The sequence below is a fragment of the Pogoniulus pusillus genome, chromosome 8 (genome assembly GCF_015220805.1).
Source record: "Pogoniulus pusillus isolate bPogPus1 chromosome 8, bPogPus1.pri, whole genome shotgun sequence".
NCBI lineage: Eukaryota > Metazoa > Chordata > Aves > Piciformes > Lybiidae > Pogoniulus > Pogoniulus pusillus.
The window spans coordinates 29475880-29503358 of record NC_087271.1 but is presented as its reverse complement, the minus strand read 5'-3'; positions in this window follow the sequence as shown (position 1 = coordinate 29503358).

Below are 27479 nucleotides of genomic sequence, written 5' to 3'. Positions count from 1 at the left end.
CTGGACCCATTCCATCAGGTCTATGTCCTTCTTGTGTTGAGGGCTCCAGAGCTGGATGCTGTGCTCCAGAGCTGGAAACACTTTTCCAGGTGAGGTCTTAGCAGAGCAAAGCAGCAGAATTGCTTCTCTTGATCTTCTGGCCACACTTCTTTTGATGTAGCCTGTTGGCTCGTGTCCAGCTTCTCATCCAGCAGCACCCTGAAATCCTTTTCTGCATGGCTGCTCTCAATTTCATCATTCTCTAGCCTGTGTTGATATCTAGGATTGCCCCAATCTAGGTGCAGGACCTTACACTTTGCCTTATTGAACCTCATGAGATTCTCCTCAACCCACCTCTCCAGGTTGTACAGGTTCCTCTGAATGCCAACCCATCATTCAGTCTTATCAACTGCACCATTCGGCTTGGCATCATCTGCAAAGCTTCTGAAAGTGCACACAATCTTGCTGTCTATATCTATAGTGAACGGTGCTGGTCCCAGTACAGACCCTTGAAGAACACCACTTGTCATTCGTGTCCATCAAGACATCAAGTCGTTGGATGCAATCATCCAAAAAATTGCTTATCTTCTCAGCAGTTCACTCATCAAATCCATATCTCGCCAGCTTAGAGAGGAGGATGTGCCCAACCAAGGTTGAGCTTCTTCACTTCTACTGAACTTGCTGGCTTACCTTAGGTTTGGGAGAGAGATTTTGCAGCTGCCATGCCATGCCACTCCTGCCACATCACACCCTGCTTGCCCACTCTATTTGCCAGCACTCCTGGCTCACTGGCAATCCCTGGAGGCATTTAAATAGCTTGAGTGAGAGCAGCACCCTCTTGGTGCCACATCAGATCTCACATACTTTGATGATGGTTCCTGTCTGGATCTGTGTGCTCCAAAACCTTGCCTGCCCTGTGCCAGGAAAGTCTCCTGTCTAATTAGGTCTAGCTTCGATCTAGCACACAGCTCTTAGTGATGCTGCTTCTGAGATGTTGCCTCAACCACTCGAAAAGAGTGACTCATCTGAGTATTGGAAATGAAAGTTCACTTGGAAAGGCATCTGTTTCTGTTACCTTAGAACCTGTATGTGAAATTCTAGTCACTGTTTACACTGGGAGTCTAAAGCCAAGGATTACCTTTTAGCCTAGTTGTTAGACATGTGCTTTAGAAACGTGGCTTCAGCTCTGTCTACCTGGAGATAGATGTTGAAGCTGTATTTCCCATGTATCAGGTGGAAGTTGTTACCAACGAGTTTTGTTTATTAAAACAAGGTTGTCTTCTGTTATGAGAATCAGTTTTTTCATTTCCTTTGCAGTTTTACACAAGAAAAAGAGAGGGGTTACTTTATTTTCCTTTTTATTTGTTTTGGGGCAGGGGAGGGCATTTGGGTTGGGTTTGTTTTGTTGGGGGTTTTTTATTTGTTGCTTTGTTTGTTTAAATTTCAGCAACAAAAGTCCTGATCACCTTAAGATTTATTTGCTCTGAACTACTTTTTCAGGAACCTTTGTCTCTCTCATTTTAGCTGCCAAACCACAAATAATCTCTGTCTTCTTATGTTATAAAAACTTAGTCTGAGGTTGAGAACAAGCTGTAATTGCTATAATGAATTTAAAACCTGTGAGGAGATCCCCTTTTTATCACTTTTCCTCGTAGAAATACCAAAGAAACTTTTCACACCATTGTTCATATAGTATAATTATTCTTCAGGAGACATGGGGAGCAAGGTTTCTGGAGACTGGAGCCTGGAAGGGTGGACTTCAGACACAGATATTAACTCTGTCTTGATGTAACCATTTGCCCTGGGACCATCCACATCCATTGGTTCCTCCTTTGGCCTGGAGTAGTACTTGCCAAAAGTGTTGTCCTTGGGTGTATCTGGGTACAGGAACCTCAGGGGGTTTTCAGGAATGTTTTCAGCTGCCATCACTTTGTAGTTGCAGATGATATCCAGGAAGGTGACAGCAGAGAGCTCCTTCTTGGCGTATGGCTCTACAGAATGGAACTGGGGCTCATTTTGAGATCCTTCTACCCAGGTAAAGGTGATAGCTCCCTCTTTGCTGCTCTCACTGAACCTCAGTAAGAAGGTTCCTGGCTGCTGGTCCTTCAGCAAAGCACGTTCTCTCTCCTTGCTGATGAAACCCATGATGCAGCCATCATTCCAGAGACACAGGAGGTGTTTCTTAATAAGCTCCAAGATTCCCTCAATCCATAGCCAAAAGGGGAAGTTTTTATCATTTAAATTTTCCTTGCAGAATCTTGGTGCCATGGTCTAGGCTTGAGCTCTGTGGTCAAGGGTTGGACTTGATGATCTGTGAGGTCTCTTCCAATCCTAATAATACTGTGATACTGTGATAATTTTTGTTTATTTGTAGTTTTCCACAGAGCTACTGTCTGGACCCTATACAGAAATTTTGACAGAGTTCATGTGAATCAATGTTTTGAGAGCTTTGATATTTGATCTGTGTGACGCTGTTATCAGTTCAGCAGAATTAACTTGTGGTTGAACGTAGAATCATAGAATCAACCAGGTTGGAAGAGACATCCAGGCCAACCTAGCTCCCAGCCCTGTCCAATCAACTAGACCATGGCACTAAGTGCCTCATCCAGGCTTTTCTTGAGCACCTCCAGAGACAGTGACTCCACTGCCTCCCTGGGCAGCCCATTCCAACGGCAAATCATGTTTAGAAGAAGGGCACAAAAATGTTCTGCTTCTCTAGGACAGAAGGTGCACCTGGGTGAGCCTGGTGCCTTGGAAAGGAGTGTGACTGGGACTTTCCATCTGTATACAAATGTGGCAAAGATAAATTGCACAAGGATCCTCTTGTTTGGGACTACTTTCATTTCATGGAAAGAGTTTGCTGTGTCCTGGAATAATTTTGCTAAACCAAAGAATACTTTTCCCACAAGGTGATAACTGCCTTCATTCTAATCCTCAGTAGCTGCAAGGAAACCTCTAGATGTTCACTGCCATTACCAACAGGTCCCACGTCTCACAACCTTACTGGATCATTGCATTTACCATTTTCTCAGAATACACTTGGGTTTTCAGATCCTGGTGCTTAATATCTCTGACTGGACTTTGATTCCTTTGTTTGGTTTTTTTTCCCTGGTATTCCCTAGATCTATTTTTATCCCCAGTTAAATTCAGCACTACAAAAATAATCATTGGAAATCAGAGTAAAATTTATTTCTTTAGTAATTATAAGAAAAAAATGTTTACTTGTGGAGAATAACTGTGCTCTTTTCACTATATGATCTTCAAAATGATTTCTCATAAAGATGATGTCCGTCTTGCAAAAGGAGCACCTGTATTTGATGCACTGATGGTCTTGACTAACATGAAAGTGTGAAAGAAATATTAGATTGCCTTTAAGTTCCCAACCCATTCTGCTAAAAATCAAAAAGTCAGGTTTTCAGTGTTAGCTCTGGGTTATGATTGTTCCTATGTTAGAATCATAGAATCATAGAATTAACCAGGTTGGAAGAGACCTCCAAGATCATCCAGTCCAACCTAGCACCCATCCCTAACCAATCAACTAGACCATGGCACTAAGTGCCTCATCCAGTCTTTTCTTGAAGACCCCCAGGGACGGTGCCTCCACCACCTCCCTGGGCAGCCCATTCCAATGAGAAATCACTCTCTCTGGCAAGAACTTCTTCCTAATATCCAGCCTATACCTACCCTGGCACAACTTGAGACTGTGTCCCCTTGTTCTATTGGTGGTTGCCTGGGAGAAGAGGCCACCCTCCACCTGGCTACAATGCCCCTTCAGGTAGTTGTAGACAGTAATAAGATCACCCCTGAGCCTCCTCTTCTCCAGGCTAAACCTAGGCAAGAACATTGGAAGAGCTTGAGCTATAGTTAAGTACTTGGACTGTCTCTTTACTGAAGAGTTTCTAGTGAAGGAAAGTTGGTAGAATTAAGGAGATTGCTTTCATGCTTTTCTGGTCTAAGAATAGCCTTGCTACTGCAGAATTACTAAGAAATACAGTAATAATACTGTAAATACAGTCAAAGTCTCATTTCAGATGGAATATCATATTGTATCATGTCATCTGTGATACCATATATCATATTGTCTACAGTATCATGCACATTTTGAATCCATTTCCACTGGGAGAGTTTTCATCTTGAGATTAGTCCCTTTGAACAGGAAAAAAGCTCTGCTTGGAAAGATAAAAATGGAGATTAGAATTTAATGGGTTCTAGAGTCCCAAATAGGCTACCAAAGATGCATATTTTTGCATACACAGGCATTCAGTAATTGAGAAAATTATATTTTACAACAGAAAAATTAAATCCCACTTTAAAACCCATCCTCTGCTTTCATGAAATAAGTATTGCAAGTATGATTTGGGCCTTTGAAACTGCCTTTTTTTTTTTGGTCTTACTTTAAGCACTATGTGGTATTAGAATCGTGAGGTAGCTTTTCAATTTCACACATTTTATGTAATGCAGGCCATAACTTACATGCTTAGTTTTGAAGTATCCCTTTTGTTTTGACAGAGAATGAATGCTGTAAATTTTATGGTATGAGGAACTACTGTTTTGTAGCATAATCCTTCCACAACTAATGTGTCTCTTATGGTATTTTTAGACCTAACAGTGCCTTCAAATACCTAAGAGGATATGGGGGTTTTTTGTCTCAGAAGAAACAGCCTTGTCTGTAACAGATAATACCATATGTAAAACACAGGAGAGAATTTGTAGCTAGTGAGCACAGGAGCTCAGTGACTAAGTATGTGGTAGGTAATGAATAATTTTTGTGTATGTGTTTTCACCTACAAGTAATTAATATGTTTGCAGAACTGCATCACTGGGGGACATTGTCTTGAGTGTCCCTTGACGTCCTTGTGTTTTCAGCTCTTCTCCTTTGATGTGCTCAATTTTAATAAGTCGAAAAACCAAAAGGTGATGTTTTGGAAGAAGAGTCTATACCTTTGCTTTTGGTCACCAGAAATATGCTCAGGGGACTTACAATACAGAGTTCTAAACCACAGCCTTTAGACTGCAGTAAATTGGAAAGAGCTTGCAATTCATGAGTACAGAATCAGACAAATTCAACGTTCCAAAGATTTGGGTTTTACTTTTTTTCTGTCTGTTCCTTCTGGAACCTTGCAAGTTTGATATTTTAGCTAAAGGCTTGTCCTTTGATTAGTTGCCTGGACTTAAGAGTCTACATAACAAAACTAGAAAATAATATTTAGTGGCTGGATGGATCCAAGATCAATTCACTTTTATTTTGTTTAAGTATTGCCTTTTAAAAATCATTTTGTAGCAGCACTTTAGTTTTTATTTTCCCAGTTCAAATCACTGCACCCTACTGAATAAGGTTTCAAAGAGTTTGAACACAAAAGATAGGCAATAAGCAAAATTTTATTTTCTTATCTCTTTTGAAGCATCTTTGATAGCACCAGACTTTGCTTTCAGTAAGATGGCCACTGTGTCTGCTAAAGCCTTCAGAGAAAATGAAGCCAAAACCCAGATAACATGAGGGCTGCATTAAAACGTGACAAATATTTCAGTGTCCAAATTCAGCTTGTAGTGTCAAGGATACATAATGAGGAGGAAATGAAGAACTTGAAGGAATAAAGGATCAGACAGTGTCTTTTGAACAGATGGAGACATAAATAGTCTAGCATATAACAGGAGTGCTAGTACATTGTGTTTAGGAATGTTGCTTTACTGGGTTCATAAAAGCTTCATTTAATTAAAAAAAAATAAAGAATGTGGTTAATGAAATGTGTGTATATGTATATATATATATAAAGTCTTTAGTGAAAAACTTAATATTTGGCATCTTTTATTTTTCTGTGTAGATAAAATAAAAATGAACTCTAATGATTTTGATGCTCAAACTCCCATTAGAATTAGGTATTTCTAGAAAGCTCTGAAATCTCTGCTTTAATGGTAGGACAACATTAGAAGCAAAGAAGTCACACCTGGAGGAGTTCAGAAGTTCTAACACCTGGTCACTCCCCAAGAGCCTTTCACTATAGTCAGATAAGAGCTTTCTCCATTGCAGCCCAACCTCTCTCCTTGAAGCAGAAAATCTCCACCCTACTTAACATCATCCTGTCACTATGGAAACAAATGCATTGCTACAGTTTCTGTACTGGGGGGGACATGAACAGGTAAGCTAGTAATTTAGCAGTGAGACTGGAATATCTCCCCATTCCAGGGCTAAACCTGAAATCCTTTATTTTACTGTCAAATGGAGAGAAAATGTAGAACATAACCCAGTAAAGCCTATGTCTAAATGTATCTCCAGTACTTAGTAACTGTCTTTTAGAAAACTACACAAAAGAGAAAAATATTTTATTTTTCTTCCTTGATATGAATCTTTGTTTTAGTGTGGTTCTGATTGCAGCTGTGAGTTTTGCACCCGCTAAGGTTTTGTATTTTTTATTTGAACCCCTAAGTCAAACTAAACCATTGCTCAGTCTGTGTGTAAACATACCCATATGTTACCTGTTTACTGACAAAAGAGAAAAGTAAGCATTTCTGTGAGTCACTGAAAACATTTTTTAACAAATCTGGTCTAAATTCCAGGTTTATGATAAAAGCTGGGATCATGTAAAGTCTGAGGTTTTTTGGGGTCAAATTTCTCAAAGCCTTGTTGCAAACCATTGGCAAGTGTCAGCTTGATCCTTGTCAGAAGTCTAAACTGGCACAAAAGAGCAGTAAGGCAACAATGAATGTGACCTTAGTCACCAAGTCTGTTCATCATGACTGCTCTACAGTGCTGTCCTGCACCTTTGTATGTTTTTCCATATGTAGAATGTGCTGTTTCCCTCGTCTAGCAGATAAAGATGCTCTATCAGAACTACAAACAAGGAGGAAGCATTCAGCACCTGCTGTGATCCCTTTTTGAAAACATCTGATTTATTCTTCTGTAGCCCTTGCTTTATATTGACACCTTTAAGTAACTCTATAAAAGCAGCATTTCCCTCAGGCATCAGTCCTGGGACCAATCATGTTCAACATCTTTGTCAGTGCCATGGACAGACGCATTAAGTGCACCCTCAGCAAGTTTGCTGACTACACCGAGCTGTGTGGTGCAGCAGAGATGCTGGAAGGAAGGGATGCCATCCAGAGGGACCTGGACAGGCTGGAGAGGTGGGCACAAGCCAACCTCATGAGGTTCAACAAGACCAAATGCAGTGTCCTGCATCTGAGTCGGGGCAGTCCCAAGCACAAATCTAGGCTGGGCAGTGACTGGCTGGAGAGCAGCCCTGAGGAGAAGGACTTGGTGGTGCTGCTGGAAGAGAAGCTCAACATGAGCCAGCAGTGTGCACTTGCAGCCCAGAAGGCCAACCAGATCCTGGGCTGCATCAGGAGAAGTGTGGCCAGCAGGTCAAGGGAGGTGATTCTCCTCCACTACTCCACTCTGCTGAGACCCCACCTGGAGTACTGTATCCAGTTCTGGAGCCCCTATTGCAAGAAGGATGTGGATGTGCTGAAGTGATTCTAGAGAAGGGTCATGATGATGATGAGAGGGCTGGAGCAGCTCTCCTATGAGGACAGACTGAAAGAGTTGGGGCTGTTCAGTCTGGAGAAGAGGAGGCTTTCAGGTGGCCTTATTGTGGCCTTTTGGTATCTGAAGGAGGCCTACAAAAAAGCTGGGGAAGGACTTTTCAGGCTATCAGGGAGTGACAGGACTAGGGGGAATGGAGCAAAGCTGGAGATGGGTAGGTTCAGGCTGGACGTGAGGAGGAAGTTGTTCAGCATGAGAGTGGTGAGAGGCTGGAATGGGTTGCCCAGGGAGGTGGTTGAGGCCCCATTGCTGGAGGTGTTTAAGGCCAGGCTGGATGGGGCTCTGGCCAGCCTGCTCTAGGGTAGGGTGTCCCTGCCCATGGCAGGGGGGTTGGAATTAGATGATCCTTGTGGTCCCTTCCAATCTTGACTGATTCTATGATTTTCTTTCTACCACCCATTTTTAATAATTTATTTTCTAATATTTTTCTCTGCTTCCTCTTACAATCATCCTCTTGATATTTCCCTGAGTTCTTATCTGAAGAGAATGTGTGAAGTATACTTCAGTTCTTTCTCAACAGCTACTCACAGCAGACAGAAAAAAGGAGTAACATGAGTTTAGACTGTAAGGGAGCTGTCTCCCTGTTGCTTACCAACATCTGCCAGAGGGATACTATCTCATATGTAGCAATACTTCTGTCTTCTGAGATTCCCCAGGCTCAGAGCTGCCCACATGGTTTTGTCAGACCTTCATTTGGGTGGGTTTTTTTCCACCAAATAGAGTGTTTTGGCCACTTTCCGCTATCATTCTTACTCTTAAAAGTAATAGAAATTCATCTTTTAGTAGAGCATTACATTCTTACCAACAATCCTGGAAATAAAGTTAAAAACCATAAAATTGTATTTTGGAAATATAATGCCTGAGTTATAACTAAGAGCCCAACTGGTTTCAAATTCCTCCTTTGCCCCTTCTTACTTAAGGAGCTGGTGACTCAACTACTGATACTTCAAAATTCTATGTACACATTTGACCACAAGGAAATCTACTTTATCTTAGAGACAGTCTTTACACCCTGCTTACTTGAGCTATTTGCTAAGTCAGTTTCTCTCTGGTTCTTCTGCTGTACTTTGTTTCTCCAGATTTGGTCTCCAGGTTCTTTATCTTTCTTCCATTCAGTCAGTCCTCATTATAGGCTGCTGTAAATATTTGCACTGTGAATGCTATTAGGAATTTGCAATCCCTGGTTGTCCTGGATGAAATTCCTGGATAAAAGAATGTTTACAGTTCACCATATGTTTTGTGTAGTCAGTGAGAAAAATAACCAATCCAAACCTTCATTATACCTTACAGTCTTGCCTAAATAATATGCTTCGTGGCACCACTGGATATTCTGAGGAAGCCAGCATTGCTTGAATATTTCTCTTTTACTGCTATTGTTTCTTTGATGGCTTTTATTTTATGGCAACTTTAATCATATGTATCTTACTCCTTCACCTCTGGCGTTTTTCAGATATTCCATTTCTCAGTTTCTGTTACCATAACTGCCTCCATCAAGTTATAATTCATCAATCTCTTTCTCCTGCACCCACAGGGGAAACCCCAAAAGGAGACCATGTCAGCTAAACAAGGAAATGCTAAATGCATACATGTAAGAAAATCTATTAATTAATAGAGAAAGAGAGAGAGAGGAAGGAAGGAAGGAAGGAAGGAAGGAAGGAAGGACGGAAGGAAGGAAGGAAGGAAGGAAGGAAGGAAGGAAGGAAGGAAGGAAGGAAGAAAGAAAAGAAAGAAAGAAAGAAAGAAAGAAAGAAAGAAAGAAAGAAAGAAAGAAAGAAAGAAAGAAAGAAAGAAAGAAAGAAAGAAAGAAAGAAAGAAAGAAAGAAAGAAAGAAAGAAAGAAAGAAAGAAAGAAAGAAAGAAAGAAAGAAAGAAAGAAAGAAAGAAAGAAAGAAAGAAAGAAAGAAAATAAATGTGTAGAGGTTAATGTGCCCCCAAGGCAACGTTGGCAGTAAGTTATGTGCTGACAGTTGTGGGCCTTTTTGTACTATGCTCAACCATACATGGTAAAAAAGGTGCCATCAAGTAGAACAGAATGGACTTGTGTTAACCTAAAGATATATGGCAGCAATAAATCATGAGAGGAACACTAATGCTGTATTTTCATTTTCCTCTAAAATAAAATAATCATTTGTAGAAGCTTTTGTTTTTCTTAGAACATTTGTTTAGCTCCCTATTCCAGGCAAAGCTGTGGGAGTTTCTTTTTGAATTAGAAAAGTTATAGAGCTGTGCATGCTATCAGGACTTAATGGAGGAGAGTATCTGTAGGGATCCTAGCAGTTCCTATTTCTTGGGAAGTGTAAGATGTGTTCTTCCTCATCACCTGTCAGCTTATAGGTGAGTCAGAAAGGTATACTGCCACAAAAATACTTCTGTCAAGTTATTTTTTGATGCTCTGCTGTGTATGGCCTGCTGGATTTGGCCTCTGAGCAAGAGAGGATGTGGACACAGGCAGATGTCTTCTAATTTCTAACACCTTGTTATCGTCCTAGAAGATACCTGATAGTAAAAGTCATTAGGGAAGGCATTACCACCAGCTAGTTCCATGCAGCACAGAGTAGCTAAAGATAGGCAGTGGTTGTGTGGTGCATACTCTTGAGGCAAAAGCCAGTGAGCAGGTCCAGACTGACATTTTGTGGCAACAAATTCTACCACCAGAAGAAAATGAAGATGGTGAATGCAGGTGGGGATAGTGAATACAGAGAGCTGCAATTGTGACACCTGCAGCTGTGTGTCATCACCTGCAGAAACAGATTATTTTCTAGGAGAAAAAGAGCCAAAGTTGAATCTTTCCTGTATCAGATTCCCAGATGACTCCATAGTCACAGGTAATGTAAACTATCAAAACTCATGAGTTAGTACCAAAAAATATGCAATTGGCTTTTAAATACAATAGTAGCTGAATTAATTTAATTGATCTTCTGGCTTCTGACTCAGGCTAATACTACCAGCTACCTTATTCTTATTTGCAATCTGATTCTTTCTTAGACAGATGGGGAATTGTTTTAGGCTAATTTGGTTCTTTTGGTGGTAGGCTTGCCTATATATGTTATTAAAGTACACTGCAATCATGATAGCTGCATTCAAAATGCACCATAAGTGCCTTTTGACTCAAGAAGTACCAGATGCCAGATGCAAAACTCCGTAAAAGCATCTTTTTAAGGCATGTACTGTATAATCAGAATGGAAGTATATATTTAATTTGTATTTAAAGATAGTTTGAGGGGTACTAAAAATTTATACCTTACTGAGTACTGTGGATCCTGACCCATCAAAAGGGTAACCTACATAGATTATTGTCCACATAGTGTCCTCAGCAAGTACACGATGTCTAAGGGACTAGGAAAAACAATTGCTGATTGAAGATAATAGAGATGTAAAATGAGCAATGTTTGAGTTTCAAACCTGAGCAGACAATACTGAGATGCACACAAAATTGTTTTCTGTTAAGTTTTTCACTAGCAAATAACTAATGATGGAGGTCTGTTGAGTAACACACTACTGAGAGTCTTCTGCCTCTTGTCTCAAATATAATCAACAAAAGGAGAATCCATTGAATCCTTAATAATAGATAAATGCTTTAATTGATCTAAGTAGTGATTTAAAATCCACAGAAGTATCAGAAATACAGAAAAAGAACATGGTTTCATGTCTTTACCCCAATCTTCTTCACTTAGAAATTATGTCCTCTGTACATGAAATTCATGGGAGTGACTTACAAGTAGTAAGAGACCTTAACATTCAATGATGACATTCAAGACAGTTTGTTATAATCACTTATTATAGTTGAACAAAGAGGTAATGGAGAATTTTGCTGTATAGCAGCTCATCAACACTACTGATACTACTCCTTATGCCTGACCATTTGGTCTATTATATCTTATGTAATTAATTTTTCTTAAGGTGTTGAAAGCTTGTATGTCATTTCCCGGGAGACTTAACTATGATGACACACAGAGCTTAGTGCCTTGTCTCAAGATTCACTCTATGAATTGAGGGAATTGGTTCATTGTTATGTACTTTTGAAGCTCTTTTGTTTCCAATGTAAAATATTCTCTGTACTCAAGTGCAAAAATTACTAAACTGATTTAAATTATCAATTTAATTTGCTCTGAACAACTATCATGTATCAAAACAAGAACTAAGAGTTGGATATTTATTGGTATCTTGTCAAACATGCAAAAAAGATTTTGTTAATAGATAGACTGTTTATGCCATGTATTTTCTCTCCTCCTCCTCCCAAAATTCTTTATTTCAACTAAAGGCATCTGTGTCTATTGCTACCTATATGTCTCTGTGCCACAACACAATGTTGGATAGCATGACCCCAGGTGAGCATAACAGTGTAGTGTGCTCAAAAATATGAGACACAAGGGAATATTAATTCTATTAGCTCAAAAAGAGTGTTATACTGTTGCAGATATATAGCTTTAGTATTGATTAGCACAAATAATAGTGAAGACGTATGCTACACAATGAAGTTGCAAACCCAAATGCTACAGATCAGGCAAGGTGCAGATCTTTGGCCCTTTACACTGCACATCAGATTCTTTTGCAGGCAAAAAACCCAAAATGTAATCAATGGGCTTGTTACAGCTAGGCAAGTCAACATTAGCAGGAGGTTTGAAACAGTCCTCTTCTTTTAAAAGTCTTGTGAAGGAAGAAATTTAATACAAAGAATAAATACTATCCCAAATACTGTTCTCTGCATTGTTGCTGTAGAGGTAGAGACATTTATATAAAATAGGAAAAAAACCCCTTATTTTTCAACTTCCAAGCAAATATTTCTCTGAAATATGCAGATGATTGATTTTCTGGCTAAGAGAGTTCCATTATGCACAGGGATTTTGTGAAAATTAAGTTAGCAGTTCGGTCCTAAAGACTGTTATAATAATTACATGGCTGCAGGTGACTCCTTGAATTTAATTTTCTCTGAATCCCTAAACCCAATGTTGAACAGGTTCCCTTTCAGAGATATTCCAGCCCTTTACTTGTCGATTTTAATTTATGATGTTGTGTGTTGATTCACATACTCTCGTTAACTGATTTTTGTAGAACAACAATCCTTACCTTAAAGAGGCAGCTTGCAGATTTTGTTGCTATTTTTGCTTTTCCTTGCTCTATGTTAACCTGTATTAGAAAGAACTGTCTTTTATTTACCAGTGCAGCTGAGCATAGCCACAGGTAAATGTAATTTCAACTTTATGCAACATAGCTTACCCACTTACTGTCTTCTCTAGAATATCAGAATACTCTGCAAATTTCACTTGCACTGCTGAACTGCACAAAAGTTATGCACTGTTATGCATAATATTTTAGGAATATCTAAAATACTTAGAGGAAAAAAAGACTTTGTAGTAGCCTTTCCAGATAGATCTCTGTGGCTATGGGCGAAGATCCTGTTTTTTAATTAATCATCCTTCTCTCAGCTATGGTTGAAAAAAGAACACAAGCAAAGAAATTAGTAGCTCTCTCATCAACAATTGGTTCCCACTCTCTGCTGCTTTTAGATACTGGCACACACAGTCACACCGACTTGTGATCTGTGTACTGCCCAGGGTAAATCTATTTCCTTTTTCCTTACTGCCCTGCAGCTTTTCCTTCTTCCTCCCAGTGATGCAGCCAAATTAAATTCCTAAAGCTAGTGAGCCCCTCTCGAGCCGTGAAGAATTAGATTCCTCCCATCTTTTCATCAATCTCTGAAATACTATGTACTAGAATACAATAAGTTCCAATATGCACAAGTACCGATATAATTCTACAACAACAAATCCATGCTAAGTGAGACCTGTTGTACAACTCATTAATCTCTGTGCTACCTCTAGCATCTCATCTCAGATCTATCAATAGAGAAGAGACCCCCCATTTTTAATAATGTGTTTAAGAATTTATTTCTCTGTGATGGTCCAGAAGGTGTAAGCAAAAAAACAGCCTGCTTATCATAGAACCACAGAATCAACCAGGTTGGAAGAGACCTCCAATATCAGCCAGTCCAACCTAGCACCCAGACCTATCCAGTCAGAAAATGTTGCAGAAATTCACAGAGAAGAAAGTATTTTGCTGCCAGGTGTGTAGGCACAAGAACATAGCTCTGATGAGTCTGTCAAGGCAACTGAAGTTCTGTCCTTAGCTTTTCACACCACTGTGATGGATTATGCAAAATTAATAATCTGTATTGATTTTGATATCCAGGTGATAATTGTTAATAACTATGAAAACTGTTTATTAACATTAAAACTTGCCATAAAACAGGTTCAAAAATGCACAGGTTGGAAATTTATACATGCAGGCAAAACTAGATCACTTATTTCTTAAAGTGCCAAATGTAAATATTTTGCTGGAAGAGGCTTTTAAGTATTTACTCACAAAGTATAAATCAGACAGTACCCAAAGCATGTGGAACTCTATCTTGTTGGCCGCTGAGGCTTGATTCTTCCCAGGCTTCTGGGGAAAGGAGGCAGACAATCTCTGACCTTGTCTCCTGGCGCCTCTAGACAATCTGTGTATCTCCAGGACTTCTAGTCTTAGCAGGAGACTTTCAGGTGCAGGCAGGATATCTTGCAATGTGCACTCTCAACACGATGTCTGTCTGGCTATGCAAAGCCGATCATGTGCAGACATTTAGAGCCTGTTCCCGGTAAGCTCTCTAGGCAAATTCAGAATGCAAAAATGAGGCAGCAGCAGCCCCATGCTACCTGCTTATCCCTTTTATCAATATCCAGCCCCAGACTAATGGGGCATTGGACATAGATTAGCCAATCAGCATGGCACTTTGCCAGGCTTCACCATATTAGGTGAGGCCAGGGATTTTGCCCTCCCCTCCCACACTTGCTTCCCCCAGCACAGAAAGAGTAGGGGACAGCAATCATATCTGGGCATGGATAAGCCTGTGCTTGCTGTGTCAAGCCTACCACCTCAACCACCGATTTAATTTAAAATATAGCCAAAAGATTTATCCAGTTACTGTTAACCTCTTTGCTGTTAGTATTACATTACTTTATACTATGCTTTTTTAGAGATTACAGTTTTCTCAATTACATTCTTCTAAACCCAAACCCACACAAAATATCTGCAGCCACTGATTTGACTGGTAGTGCTTTGTGAAAGTTTGTAACTGCAAAGAAATGATAAGAAAATGACAGAAACTGGCGGGGGAAACAATCAACCAACCAAAACAAATAAACCCCAAAAAAACAGAATAAAAGCAACAGTTACACCTCCACTCCCAAAAATCCAAACCAATCACAAATACAACACTGTCTCCTAACACAGTATCAGTTAGTTTGGTCCTAAATGAGCAAATAAATGAAGAAAAGAGCTCCTCAAGATGATTGTTGCTCTGAAATCTGAGGGTGGAATGGTTTAAGAAACCTATACCATGTGCTGAGAGGAGAAGGATTTGGCACATGTTTTTGAAATTTCTTCTGGTGGAGTCTCAAACTTCAGTTTATATTTATATCCAGACAGGACAGTAATTTGAAGAGTTTATCTTTAGTCAATATCATCCTGAATTATAAAGGCAATTTACATCATGTGTTTAAATAACAGTAGCCACTGCTTTAATACAGGCTTCTTTTGACAGTGTGTTTCATTTAATGTTGCGTAGTCTGGATCAGATTCATTAAGTTTCTCTGTTTCTCTGATTTTGCTTGCAGTTTTCTTCTGACCACTTTGTTGAAAGGAGCTGAAATACAAATTTTAAATACCAGATTCTGATTTCAAAGCTTCCTGTGTTTAGAAATAGTCAGAACTGTGGGGCTTGTTTTGGTCCGTTTCTTATTGTAATTAAATGTATTAAACAGTATTGGCCTTGCTGCTGGTGTCTAGGCTATCTCATTATTAATCTTCCCTATACTGTGAATAGGTTATTTATTCCTCCTCCTCGCTTCCTGTCTGTTAACCATCTTTTAGTGGTTGACAAGAATTTACCTCTTGCTCTGAGGTTACTAAATTTCCTTAATAATCTCTTGTGAGAAACTTTATCAAAAGTCTTTCAAAAGTCGTAAGTTTATCATATTCATTGCTGCTTCTTTACCTGTTGTTTTGTTTACCATTTCAAGTAGTAGATTTGAGAAACACAATGCATCCTAGTCAAAGTCAGGTGTTCTTTCTTTTTCATATTGTTCCATATAAAGCAGGCATCTTTCTTTTAAATTATTGCTTTAATGTATTTTTTTTATAGTGCTGCAGTGTGCTCATAAAGTAATAGGAAATGTGCTGCACCATCCTTAGTGATGTGACTTTTTATTCTAGTTCTCAAGAAAGCTTTTCTGTACACATTTCTTTTCAAGCACCAAGTCTCCCATAATTCATCCCAAACCAAAATCTTTCTGTTTATATACCGGCTTCAACAAGGGGATCTAACACACAGCTTGTATGTCGAGTTGGTTGGGAATGTGTCCTGTTATGATTCTGAAAAATGTATGCTTTTCTAAAGAATATAACATCAAATAGTCATCTGATGCAGTGTACCATCATCTTAGCTAGGAAACAGAAGCTCTGTAAAATAGAAATTATGCTTAATCTCAGCTACTAACTCACAAAGTTATTTAAAATGAGAGTACTTTAGGCAGATAGCTGTAGAAGTACCTGCTCTGTATTTGGGATACAGTGCAGCCCTGATTCTGATTAGAGGCTGTGATTGAAAATAGAGCTTGTATCTTTTTTACAAAAATAATTAAACAGTCCCCTCACTACTATTATACTAAAATATAAAAGAGCAAAAATGCCATAGAATCATAGAATCAACCAGGTTGGAAAAGACCTCAAAGCTCATCCAGTCCAACCTGGCACCCAGCCCTGTCTAGTCAACTAGACCATGGCACTAAGTGCCTCATCCAGGCTTTTTTTGAACACCTCCGGGGATGGCAACTCCACCACCTCCCTGGGCAGCCCATTCCAATGGCAAATCTCTCCCTCTGTGAAAGAACTTCCTCCCAACATCCAGCCTAGATCTCCCCTGGCACAACTTGAGACTGTGTCCCTTTGTTCTATTGCTGGTTGCCTGGGAGAAGAGACCAACTCCCACCTGGCTACAGTCTCCCTTCAAGTAGTTGCAGACAGCAATGAAGTCACCCCTGAGCTTCCTCTTCTCCAGGCTAAACAACCTCAGCTCCTTCAGCCTCTCCTCATAGGGTTTGTGTTCCAGGGCTCTTGCCAGCTTCATAACCATGTAACAGTTCTCTTGGATTTTCTGGTTGGTGGTTTGTACGTTTAAAAATAATTATCATGGCATTGAAAATACACCAAATAAAATCAGATGGTGATACTGTCTTTAACATAAAATGTTTCCAGAGAGCTTATCATAACAGGGCATTGATCCTTGATTATGGTGCTTAGGTACTACCATGGTATGAATAAATTATGATAGAATAAAACTTTCCACTGCTGACTGCAGTATTTCATATGCTCTTTCAGCTTTCTTGGATAGCCCCTTACCTCCCATCCTCCCTTACCCTCCCCTGGTGCTTTTCTCTCCCTTCAGTCAATACTGATGATTCAAGTGACAAATAAAATTTCAGTCTCCCATTACTTCTCTAGACTGCAGGTTGGAACAAGTGAACCATTAGTCACTTCATGAAATCCTCCTTTGTGCGACCAGGCTGAGAGCAGTTGCACCTTTATGCATATTTTATGCACATTTATGGGCCGCATTTCACAGTGCTGTATTTAGTTCCATTACAGTTTTCCATCATATTGCTCTTTTATTATGGCATTAATTATGTATTGGTTTTACTTTATCTTGCAGTATTTTTTTTACATTATTTTCTTAGTTGTGTTTTATAAGGCGCATAAAGTTAATTTGTAACAGTAAGGGTAATGCTATCCTGGCACTTTACATTAGCCAAGTTGTTATTTTCTGAACACTTTTGTTTGGGTACCACTTAAATCCCCTTTTTAAAAAAAAAATCAACATTAAAAAGTCTGAGGCAGTAAATAATTCAGAAGCAAAGGGAATTCATATGAAAATACAAGAGCTATTTTAGGAGAGTGAGCTTCCACTGTCACCCTTCCAGGTCATGCAAAGCATCCATGTTGCGAGTGGGCCACTGTCAGCCTGAGAGATGTGATGAAACAGTAGCAATTGAAAATGACAGTGAAAATAGTCCATAGACTGTCCTGTTTTGAGTTAGAACAGAACAAATTTGGTTCAGTCATTTTATTCTCACTCAGTTTCTTCTAAATGGCTGCATTTTCTGAAATTATTGGCATGCTGTCATAGATAATATCTTCTGTTAGGGATAACGCTGGTTAGTAACAAGGATTGGGGGGCAGAATAAGGTCACTTATAAATCTCCTGTATCATGTTGGGGTTGCAGAGCAAAAGGCAGTATCTGCAGGGAGAAGTGGATGGTTCAAGTGACCCTGAACTAACCAACAATGCATTCCATTGCATGTATGTAAAAACTGAGGGATCATAAGGGTCTAATTTCCCTTATACTGTGGCCAGCATCTGAGCACTCTGTCCATTCTGCCTTAAATTCCAGTCCATGAGTTCCTGAATCCAGGCCCAGCTCCAGAATTCAGCTCTTGAATCCTGTTCCCATTTGCTGCTGAGTCCAGTCTGAGACTTCTGCCACAATATCAGTGTTGACAGTGACTAATTGGAATATTTCTTATGTATGCATTTGTATATATTTCACTTTGTTGTTATTTTTGGTGAAGTTAGTTTTCTTTTCAAATTCATCTCTCTTCCTTACTCTCTTTCCCTTTGGAAGGCGAGTAGATAATAGCATTTGTCACTCCTTTAGTAGCCAGCCCAGCCCTAATCCTTGACATAGGCTTGGACTTACAGCAACATAAAGGCTTTTCGTACCACAGCTAGCTTTGATTGCCCACATGTAATGATGTGTAGTGAGCCTCTGAGTTGGCAGCAACTACATGAATGAGTCCGTTATCACTTGTGGGTTTTTACAGAGGTGATTCAGGGCACTGAGAGGATAATCCTATTGCCTTTAGATAGAAGACCATAAAAGAGAACACTGTGCTAAAAGAAAGGTTACATACACCAAATAATAGTAGAACAGGTAAAAGTGGCACGTTATTGTCATGAGTTGTTGGGATACACTGCAAGTTCTTGTGAAAATAATAAAACTGATGAGCTTGTATAGAAGATGAACTTATACCAAATATTTTCATTATACTAGCCTAAGGGAAAAAAAAAAAGTCTTTGTGTGGTATATAGACACTTTGAGGAGAATTGCTTAATTCACTTCAGTCCATACTCCAGAATTGTAATTGTGAATATCAGCCTGCAGGTATCTGTGACTATGTTATCATGGAGATTATTTCAATGATGCTGTCTGTGTTCTACTTGACAAGTCCCAAAAGAAGCTGGAAGAAGGCTGGAAGCATAGCACCCTTTGCAGCCAGAATTGTTTATACCAGGAGATTCTTATAGTGAACACTTTCTAGCCTATGTTTGTTAGAAACAAGGTGTTCTGGTGGGCGACAAGGTGTTCTGGTGGGCTACAAGGTGTTCTGGTGACAGTACTGCAAGCAACTGGGTGATATTGCCCAGAAATATGAAGTCATTTGCCTGGGCGGCCAATGATGGCTGCTGAAGGCATAGTGAGTATGAATGGGGAGTTAATTCTTGAGATTTGAGCCATGCTTAGTAGTGCAGATGCTGGTAGTGAAGATGAAGGCTAACCCTGCTACAGAATTAGTGAAGGAGTACAGCCTGCTGAAGGAGTACATCTCAACTGTGGGAGTGGGAAGTTATTGCAGGAGCAGCATTGGTACTTAGTTTGGTGCCAGATAGTTAGGAAAACAGTGAGAACAGCTCCAGTTGTACAAACCCAGATAATATCACCCTGTAACTGAGGTATGAAATGTTACTTTCTATTTCTGTGGAGACAATTCATTGGGTTTGGGAGTTTGTTTTGGTTTGAGTTTTGGGTTTTTTGGGGGGGTTGGTTGATTTTTTTGGCTGGTGGTGTTGTTTTGTGCAGTGATATACCAGTTCTTAATTTTCAGGAGGAAGATTTGAATAACACATCAGTCTTGACTTATAAGATACTAAAAAATTGGCCATGTCTGTCTTAAGGATGCCTAAAATTCTGTGATACTGAGAGAACCATAAGAAAAAATGGTAATGAACAAAAGCTTTAATTACATCTTCCTGCCTTATTCCTAGAACTTCCAGCTCTTTGAAGTTATAGCTTTATAAATTCTCTTCAGGAAAAAAAAATACAAGAACTAGATTAATAAAGCTGAGTGTGGTTAAGCACCAGCAGGTCTCAGAAATAGTGACTTCTGCCAGCTTTTGCAAATCAGCCCATGTTACATTTCATGTCGATCTTTTCCAGATATATTTCTCCTGCTTTCAGAGGAAAGAATAAATCTTGTGTGTCTGGTGATTGTTTGAGAACAGTCATTTTGAAGTGATTTTCCCATTTGAAACAAAGATTGAAAATGGGAGGCAAAGGGAAAAGATTGTTTTGTACTTTGCTGCTGTTTTGCCATTTTTAAGAACACAAGAATTCTTTTGCCATTTTCATACTGCTATTCTAGCTGCAGGCACAGCTGGAGTTTTAGCTTCCTTTCCTACCTGAACATTGGCTCCTCTTTCCTATCTAATTTGGGGTGGGCAGGAAACAAAAAAATATCTACACATAAACAGAGAAAATAAATATTTAAAGACACAGGTAAAGTGATCATTAATGTACTTTCTTCCTTATTAGATCTGCCATTTGCTTTCTTTACTTTCCTAAATTATGAGGGTACATGCTGCACATGTATTCTATTGTTCCTGCTTTGGTGATATTATTCATCCCTGGCATTTCTATGGAGAGAAAAAAAAAACTGTGATAAATCTTTCTTTCAGAAAAATTCTGGCAATTTCTTCTTAGTTACATTTCTTTATTTTATACATAGAAGCTGAGCTACTAGAACTCAAATTATGGCTCACTCAAAGGCTGTGTGAGTTCTTTCCCCTTTCATACTCTCTTGTCCCACTTCCTTGTTTGTACTTTTTCCATTTGGAGCCACAGTGTGAGTGCAAGAGTGATGAAGGCAAAGGGATGGGTGTGCAGTCATGGCTAGAAACCCTGCTGTGCTTCGTACAGCATCTACTGGTGCAGTGTTGGGATCAACTCATCACCGACTCCCTTTGTTCACTGTCCCTGCATGTTTGTATGAAATTGTGCCTCTGCAGGTGGAAGAAAGTTGAAATGAGGTGAGAGCAAAGCCCATTTAGTCCCCTGATGGAAGTGGGTCTTGGCTGGCTTGGAGGAAACCTCTGAGGAAGCTGTTCTGGTACAGCATAAATCCTGCCAGGCCGGTTAGCCCTTGCTCTCCTCCTCCTGTTGCAGGTCTGGGAAGTGGAGTCAGATGAGCAAAGCCTTGAGGGCCAGAGGCTTAGCACCATGTACCAGGTGTCTTGTGCCTGCATGGTCAAACAAGGCATGAACCTTTGGATTCGTTGGCCAGAACAATGGTGCTAGTGCCTATTGGCCAGTTTGATTTTCAAAATTAAGTATTTGAAGTGGGATGATTTGGAAACCACACTTCTCTGCATGGAGCCTTTCTGCATTCAGCCTTCCTGCCTTTCCCCATTCACAGCTAGCTATCTGGGATTCAAGGCATCCACGTGTATGCAGCTAGCGCTAGCAGCTCAGCAGCATCAACTCAATTCTTTTTCCTCTGCCTGGAGTACCTTGTATTTTACCTTGAGATCATTATCCTAAGTCTGAAAGCATCTTTGGTACAGGAGACTTCCTTAGGGGACCAAATAGCATCATGAGTACATAGGCTAGAGTCAATGCCAGGACTCCATGAGCGTAGTTAGAATTTTTCCTCTTCTAGCGTTCTTATTTTCCATGTTCTGATTGTTTAAACTGTTTCATTCTGTGCAACTACTTCCTATCAACTGAAAACCTAAAGAATCTCAGGGAATGTTCCTGATGTTTTGAATATTAATAATTACAGTTAATATTAATACAGAAATTAATCTTTGTAATTAATAACTGGTTATTAATTTCCAATACAGAAGCCCAGGGGTGGGCAGGGTCTCCAGCTGCCTTGCCAGTGTGACTTAGTGAAACTGCTGTCAGTGAAAGAGATCTCTATGTCCTGCTCTTTCCTTTGGCCTCGTGCTTTTGTGTGCAGTGCCTGACAGCTCTGGTGTGCACATCAGACACACTAGCAGCTTTCAATGAAGAGTACAAGAGGTATGACTGGTATACAAGAGACACCATGTGTGTCATTACTGAGCCTCCACCTCAGCAGTGACAACAGCCCCAGTCAGTACTCATATCCACACTGGAGGCAGAGCAGGAATTATGAGTTGTTCCATGAATTTGCTAAAAGTAATGGATGTTGGTAGTGCAATGTGTGAAGCTGAAAGCAGTACATTAAGCAGAAATGACTTTTAAAAGAAGGATCATATAAAGCAGCATTAAGATTATTTATAGTTAGGCAATTATTTAGAATTCACTTACCTTTAGAAATAATTACATGCAAAACAGAAGTTTGCAATGCCTCATTTTAAATCATACTTAGAAATTTGGATACATAATTAGAATGAAAATAAATATAGAACTTGATTTAGTAGTTGTGAAATACAAACCTAGGTTATATATTTGTGCCTTGTGAATGTAACAGAAAACAAAGGGAAAAAATCATATTAAAATCTGGGTACCTGTAGGGCATTTACTAAAATTAATATTATCTTAGTTAACTTTCAAGTATAAGAAAGGACTGGGTAAATAACTCTGTATGAAATCTGCAGTATAATTTGTAATGGATTTGTGCTAATGATATCTAATGTGCCTAGTTTAAATGAAACCTTTATTGAGAATAAATACTACTCATTTACTTCAAAGGGAGTTACCAGACACATGTAATTTGACACTAACTTAAAAACCAGAACAATATTGGCTAATAAATGTGTGATTTACAAATTTCCCTTATAAAAAGGAAATGCATAGACTACAAGATTTTATTTAATTGTGTAGTATTTGAAACAAAAATCTCCACAGATTATTTCAGTTGTAAAACAACTGAAAAAAGACATTCCTGGAAAGCTTTCTCTGTGATGAATTCTTAAATAAAGAAAACTGCTACTCAAATCAATAGATTGCTAACTGTATGGGAATGTTACGTTAGCTATCATGCAGTGTGTGAAGTATAGCTTTCTGGAATAGTCAGGAGTTAGAATTTCAAGTTCAATCAATTTGTATGGCCACAATATGCAGAGGTCCTGATTCTGTAGAGTGCTGTCAAATAATGTAAAAAGAAGCAAGTTTGTGACCCATATATGTTTTATTCCTAATTTTAATGTGTAGAACATTAATAGTAGCATTATATCTGGTTAGGTTCATTAAGAGAAAAATGCAGCAGAAACAACCACGTTTCATAAAACAGGCATTGTTTTTAATGAATGTAAAATTAATTCTACTGTAATAAAGTGAAAATCCATCTTGTAGATAGATTTTCCTCAGGTTTTCTTCACAGACTTGAAAATCCTAATTTAGGATGGCATCTTTTAAAATGTTTTCCCCTGTATATCTTTTCACATTTTACAGAGGAACTGTTCAGTCATTCTTATGGCTTGTGATATAGCTGCTCAAGAAAAGACTGCATGAGGCACTTGGTGCCATGGTCTAATTGATTGGACAGGGCTGGGTGCTAGGTTGGACTGGATGATCTTGGAGGTCTCTTCCAACCTGCTTGATTCTATGATCCTATAAAGATTTGTTCCATTGTTAAAGGATTTGTAGAGACCTTTGTTTGTATTCTTTGTTCCATGGAGAATGCTGCCTTTTTTTTACTGCTGTTGGTTGGTTGGTTGGTTTGTTTCATTTAAAGCAAAGAAATTCTTAGTGCATCGTTCTTGTTTAGAATTCACAATATGGGAGGTGTTGCAATTTCATACAGCTACTTGTCTTGCTTAATTATACTAAAGAACCCTTAGCCAAACAAGCAGAAAATCCTTATCTCATACTTACCTAAACTGGAGTATTTTATATGTTTAAGGAAAAAATCCTCAAGTGCATTTAATTTTAAAGATACAAGTGTTAAAAACCTGGATTCCTGGGATATTCAAGGAATTGCAAAGCCACATCTGTAATGTGTTCTGATGTTTCTAGCTTTTGCAGATGGTGAAAGGACATTGTGATGTTTTTCTGTGGGTTGCTTTGGTAGGAAGGTGTCAATACTGGTAGAAATCACATTGCATCAACTGTTTTCTGCAAGGGAACCTAGAGAAGCACTTATAAGAACTTTACTGCACTGAAACTAAAATTTGAAAGATTTATATAACTTGTTCTGTGGCAGATATCATACGGAAGTACCTTGATTTGACTGCATTTTGCATCACTGAAAACTAATTACAGTGGTTTGGATCTGTTCTCCAGTAAGCTGAAGCCATTAATGGTGCACAAAGCATTAGAATGAGCTCATCCAAAGAAGGAACTTTATTGCTAAACGGACAGTTACATCAATGTAAATGCCAGGAAAGTAAAACAGCTCCAGTGTCTCATCCAGTTCACTAACATGTTTTAAGTATAACCTGATAAAAATTCCCTCATGAGGAAGTCATCTTATTTGTTAAGGATATAGAGATTAAGGAGAAGAGAGATGCCTTAATTTCTGTCCCATACAGTGAGACCAGCAATACAGTGTAGCTGGCCTGGATGTTAGTAGAAGAGGGTTAATGTTTCCTGTTTACTGAGCTCCCACATTTTTACCTACCCTTACGTATTTTAATACCTTAGCATGTGGACCCTTGAGCTGCTTGATCCCAGTGTAGATTTATTCGCTCTTTCATAAAAGCTTTGGCAAAGGCTTAAGGAGGTTTTTGTTAAAACAATATTGCTCTAAGTTTGATTGGCAGAAGCATTTGCCTTCTCTCAGTGACAGCCCTTTTCCCATACCTGCTGTTATCAGTGATTTTAGTTGCAACAGTTTTGTGGCATTTTGAGGCAGCCAAATGCTCAAGTACCAGACTGGTTTTTGACAGAGATTATACAATTATAGGATCATAGATTCATTGAAGTTGGAAAAGACCTTCAAGGTCATCGAGCCCAACCATAACCCAACTGCCCAGATCTCTCTGTGGTGCCTTCCTACCTTTAAGCATATCGACAATTCTACTGAATTTAGTGTCATCTGCAAACTTTCTGATGGTGCTCTTAATCCCCCCATCCAAATCATTAATAAAGACATCAAACAGAACTGGCCCAAATATCGAGCCCTGAGGTATGCTGCTTGTGACTGGCCACCAGCTGGGTTTAACTCTGTTTATCACAACTCTTTGAGCCCAGCCATCCAGCCAGTTTTTAATCCAGCAAAGGGTCCACCTGTCTATAGCATGGGCTGCAAGTTTCTTGAGGAGAATGCTGTGGGAGAAAGTGTCAAAGGCTTACTGAAGTCCAGGGAGACAATATCTGCAGCCTTTCCTTCATCAACTAGGTGGATCACCTGGTCATAGGAGGAAATGAGATTGGTCATCAGGACCTGCCTTTCATGAACCTATGCTGGCTGGCCTGACCTCACTTTGTCCTGCACTTGCTGTGTGAGCTCACTCAAGATGAACTGTGCCTAATCTTGTCCAGTACTGAGGCCTGTTGTTCCCTGGATCCTCCTTTTGGCCCTTTTTGTAGATGGGTGTCATGTCGGCAAGCCTGTTAATCAGGATTGCTGACAGATGGTGGGGAGCAGCTTTAGAAAGCTCCTCCATCACCTCCCTCAGCACTCCTGCATGAATCCCATCTAGTCCTATAAACTTGTGAATGCCCAGGTAGCATAACAGGTTGTTAACTGCTTCCTCATGGATTATGTGGTGTTGATACTGCTCTCCAAGTGTATCAGGAGGCTGAACACCCTGAGGATAGTAAGTCTGACTATTAAAGATTGAGGCAAAGAAGGCATTAAGTATCTCAGCCTTTCCTCATCCTTGATAGCAATGTTCCCTCCTGCATCCAGTAAAGGGTAGACATTTACCTTGTTGTTCTTTTTTATGTTAATGCAGTTGTAAAAAACTTTTGTAAACCCTCATGGCAGTGACCAGATTGAGTTCTAGATGGGCTTTTGCCTTTCAGATCTTCTCTCTGCATGACCTAGCCAGATCCCTGTACTTTTCTTGAAAGTAGAGGAACATGAGTGTTTTGTAAGATGAGTTCCATCTGTGGGGTGAGTACCATCTACTTGGGTAAAACTGTCCAGTCAATTTCTATACATATGCTCATTCTGAAGAAGATAATAACTCAAGGGAAAAGCCTCTGATTTCTCTAAGTATCAGAAAACTAACCTTTCAGTAATGGTATTCTAATGTTGTGGCTCAAGAGCTGTGCACTCAACCAAATTAAAAGGGATGTTTTCTTGCCTTCCATATATTTTGAAAAGTAAAAGCTTCTCTGTTGCTGTCTGTGAGTCTGTTTTCCTGTCCTCTGGAAGAAAAAGCTGTGAGACATGAGACAAGCCTTAATTAAAAAATTAGGATTTGCCAAAATCTTTCCAACACACCTAGAAGATAGACTTTGAGATCCTGTAATGGACATTTCACTGGCTTACAGTATTTTGACTCTGTCGTGTCTGAAAAACAAACCCCCCAAAACTACTGAGAATATGGGTACTGGTTCTGTGTGCTATGGAGCTGTCAGAGATCTTCTTTCCTTTTTTTTTTTCCTTTATTTTTTTTCCCCTTCAGATTCTGGGTAGTTTTTTCCTTGTTTTATTCTTCACTTATTTCTATGCTCCAAGCTAAAGGGGAAGCATGATTAGTACCTGCACTGTGTTGTATAGTGTCAGTCTAGGATGGCTGTAGACCTTTTCATCTAATCAGCGCTCATGTGTCAACTAATGCAAGTGTAACACTAAACATGTTCTGATCATCCGCTCAGAGAAATGACATTTTATGTAGAGATGTACATCGTGAGAAATCCAAAATGTTTTTCTCACTGGATTGAACACTGGGTGAGTATCAAGAAAACCAGCTAAATTCAAAAGGTCAAATTAGACGATTTTGAGGTGAACAGATGTGACTGTATAAGGTTACAGCTAGGTACTTCATGTGCACTTTTTAGACTTGTGTTGGGAATTGCATTTCTGAAACAGTCTCATAGGTGCTGTTATGCAAATTCAAGTGTAAATCACCAGTAGTCCAAAACCCAAGCAAGTTTAAACCTGCAGCATTCCATTTATTGCTCATCAGATGAGTCAAAGCAAAGCCCAAAGACGTACCTTTTTGTAGAGCAAACCCTTAATTAGATGGTAAACCTGGAATGCCATAACCTGATAAATAATCTTGAGATTTTCTTTAAGTGACATTTCTTCAGTTAATAGCAAATTATCTGAGGGAAAACACTCTTCCATGGCGTGTCTACTGAGTGAAATGTTTCTCTAATGAATACAGAGTTATTGACCACAGGTGCCAGTGTGCTACTCTCAAGCCATATGCAGACCTCTCTACATATTGAATTAAACAGAACTGTGTTAGGGTAGACAAAGTACGAGGCAAAGTAACGTATTTTTTACTGTGAGATTAGAAAAAGGTTAGTGTTAATTGATATGGATATTGTGTGAGGAGGCAAGAATGTTGTCTCAGTGATACATTCTGAAAGATTATATTCTCATTATATTCAGAACATCTCAGATACACTGTATTTTCTGCAATGCTGAGACTACAAAAAGGTCTGATTTATCCATGTTGACTGTGATGCTACTAAATGGCACAGAAACTCTGCAGCATCCCTTGGATTGGAGGATCCCAATGCCTCAGTGTTTGAATTCCTAACCTGTTGGATTCTGCTGCAGTTCAGAAGTCAAAAAGTTGTGGCACTTCTCATTGCTGCGCCCAACAATTAACAAGTTCCTTGACTACACAGAATTGATCACAGATCTCATTAAGTAAAAAGTTTTTAGATTATATTAGTTTAATTTCATAGCTCCTGCGTTGGAAATAAACTCAATATGATATTTTGTAACGATGAAGTGCAAGGAGCAAAGTTTTGTGTAAG